The sequence below is a fragment of the Propithecus coquereli genome, unplaced genomic scaffold, assembly GCF_000956105.1.
Source record: "Propithecus coquereli isolate 6110/MARCELLA unplaced genomic scaffold, Pcoq_1.0 Scaffold588, whole genome shotgun sequence".
NCBI lineage: Eukaryota > Metazoa > Chordata > Mammalia > Primates > Indriidae > Propithecus > Propithecus coquereli.
Window position 1 is genome coordinate 387,358 of NW_012151818.1, and position 2,880 is coordinate 390,237.

The window sequence follows — 2,880 nt, forward strand, 5'->3', positions numbered from 1 at the left end:
GGCCTCCCGAGTGGCTGGGACCACAGGCATGCGCCACCATGCCCGGCTAATTTTTTCTATATATTTTTAGTTGTCCAGCCAATTTCTTTTTATTTTTTTAGTAGAGACGGGGTCTCGCTCCTGCTCAGGCTGGTCTCGAACTCCTGACCTCGAGCGATCCTCCCGCCTCGGCCTCCAGAGTGCTGGGATTACAGGCATGCGCCACCATGCCCGGCTAATTTTTTCTGTATATTTTTAGTTGTCTGGCTAATTTCTTTCTATTTTTAGTAGAGACGGGGTCTCGCTCCTGCTCAGGCTGGTCTCGAACTCCTGACCTTGAGCGATCCTCCTGCCTCGGCCTCCAGAATGCCAGGATCACAGGCGTGAGCCACCGCGCCCGGCCACATTTTCGTTTCCCGAACACCTTTTTAGACTGTAAGAAACTGCGAGTTGACTTTCCCATCAAAGGCGGTGGGCAGTAGAAAACTACTCATTCTTGTACGATCGCAGGGTGCTTCTTTTTTCCGGCAGCCTCCTCCCCGTTAGCTCTGGTTAGCTCTGAAGTTTGGAGAAATCTCATTAAGCCCCTGGACCCCACATGGCCCCCAGGCCTGGGAAAGCCCCTCAGTAAGTGAAGCCTTGCTGCTCCTCGCCTTAACGCAAGCTCAGAAAGCTGGAATTGGAGGCCCAAAGCCGCCCCCTGCGGTAGCCACGAGTCACACGTGGCCACCGAGCGCTTGCAATGTGGCGGGTCCGAGTTGCGACGGGCTCTGAGTGAAAAGCTAACGCCGCCTTTCAGAGATTCAGTGTGAACAGTGCATGTGACATCCCCACTCACGGTTGCTTATTGTGATGCCACGTTGAAATGGTTCTATTTTGTACACGCTGGGTGAAATCAGCAGATTATTAGAATTAACTTTACCTTTAAAGACGTTTTTAGTGGGGCTTCTAGGATGCTTGAAACTACACGTGTAGCTCACATTATTATTTCTAGCAGACCTCGCCAGTCTAGAGGGTAGTATCTCCACCATGAGAAGCTTCCGGCTGGGCAAGGCAGCCCACGCCTGTGATCCCAGCACTCCGGGAGGCCGAGGCGGGAGGATCGCTCGAGGTCAGGAGTTCGAGACCAGCCTGAGCAAGAGCGAGACCCCGTCTCTACTAAAAACAGAAAGAAATTAGCTGGACAACTAAAAATATGTAGAAAAAACTAGCCAGGCATGGTGGCGCATGCCTGTGGTCCCAGCCACTCGGGAGGCCGAGGCAGGAGGATCGCTGGAGCCCAGGAGTTGGAGGTTGCTGTGAGCGAGGCTGACGCCACGGCACTCTAGCCCGGGCGACACAGTGAGACTCTGTCTCAAAAAAGAAAAAAGAAGCTCACCAAGGCTGAGTTTGACAGCATGATAGAACGCTGAAAAGTTATTTAAAACGACGCGATGACTCAAAGAGCCTCACTGCCTCGGGGACACTTACCGTAGCGACACACAAACCGATACATTGAGGCAGCTTCTGGAAACAGTGTTCTAGATGACAGGAGCCGCTCAAGACTGAGTCGCCAAGAAAGCGTCATCGCCGTGACGTTTTCCGCGTGAGACGGCAGGGCTGTGAGCTCTGTACTCCAGCATTCTGACGAGATCAAACAGAAACAAACGAGTGGCTGTCGCGATTTCCTGTGGGCCGTGGGAGTTCCAGTCGGCCGGGCAAGCTCCGCGGGGTGTCTCTGCGTGAAATTTGAGGCTTAGACGATCAGCTCCTTTAGATTCTCGGGCTGTTCCAGCTGCGAGGAGCGTCTCAGAGAATATGTTGACGCTGACCGGGCGTCCAGGCCAGGAAGAGGCCACAGGGCCCCTTGGGCCAGTCCCTTCCCTGTCCGGGCCTCAGTTTCCCCGTCTCCCTAGTGACATGTAAGGATCCACCCAGCTTTAACGTGTTCCCGTCCTGGGACTTCCACAGTCCGCTCAGCGCCATCCGTGTGTGCTTGTTTGGGGCCAGCTGTCGTCACCGGCAAAGCCCACGGCCGCCCAGGAGGGGTGGGGGTCGGGGTGGGGGTCGGGGTGGGGCCTCCCCTCCGAGTCTGCCGCTGGGAAGCTCGTCGACGGCTTCCCCAGACACCCATCGCCCGGGAAGGAGCCACCCGTCAGAGAGACAGGCGGGGGGCGGTCCCGGCCTGCCCGGCCCGAGGCCTGGCTCCTCGCCGAATGTTCCGATCCAGGCAGCGCGTCGGAAGCGAGACGACGCCTCCGTTCAAATGCTCTAGTAGCTGCTGTTCTGGAAGCAGCCTGGGCGTAAATTTCAAATAAAATCAGCCCAGAGGCGGCGGCCGGGGCCACGCGCAGGAAGGATGGTCGCGGGAAGGATGGTCGCGGGAAGGATGGTCACGGGAAGGACGGTCGCAGCGTGCTGCTCACGGGGCGTGCTCCGCGGAATTTCTGCTGCGGGGCAAAGAGCGCAGGCCGGGCGTCGCTGTGCCGCGGAAACCTGTCCGCGCTCGTCACCCGCGGCTGGAATTCCGCGGAGGAAAATCGTCTTCACGCCTGCTCTGCGCCGTCAGGCGGGAGATACGAAAAGCACAGGTTTTCCCCTCCAGGAGCTGACGGTCTGGGGACAAAGGGTAAAAATGAGCAGGACCCGGGCAGAAAGGACAGGGACGGACAGAGGCAGAAGTTCGGCGTAGCGAGCGGCCGCTGTCGGCCGAGGCAACCAGGGAAGGCTTCCCGGAGCAGAAGCGACGACAGTTAGCTCCGGAACCCGACCCGGTTCCGCGGTGCCCCTGAGATGCCCCGGCTGTCCGAGCACGTCTGAAGTGGGGTTCCTGGGAAGCAGAGTCTGGGATGGAGCCGTGTGTGCGGGGCTTTGTGGGGGGCTCTCAGGAATGGCCCCTCTGAGGTTCGCGGAGGCCAGCGC

General features: G+C 58.3%; 1 protein-coding gene across 1 annotated transcript in view; it reads left to right on the plus strand.

The window, feature by feature from the left end:
• Positions 1-2,880, plus strand: part of LOC105821692 (chromosome unknown open reading frame, human C3orf20) — a 60,934-nt gene that overhangs the window by 31,453 nt on the left and 26,601 nt on the right. The window lies entirely within an intron of this gene.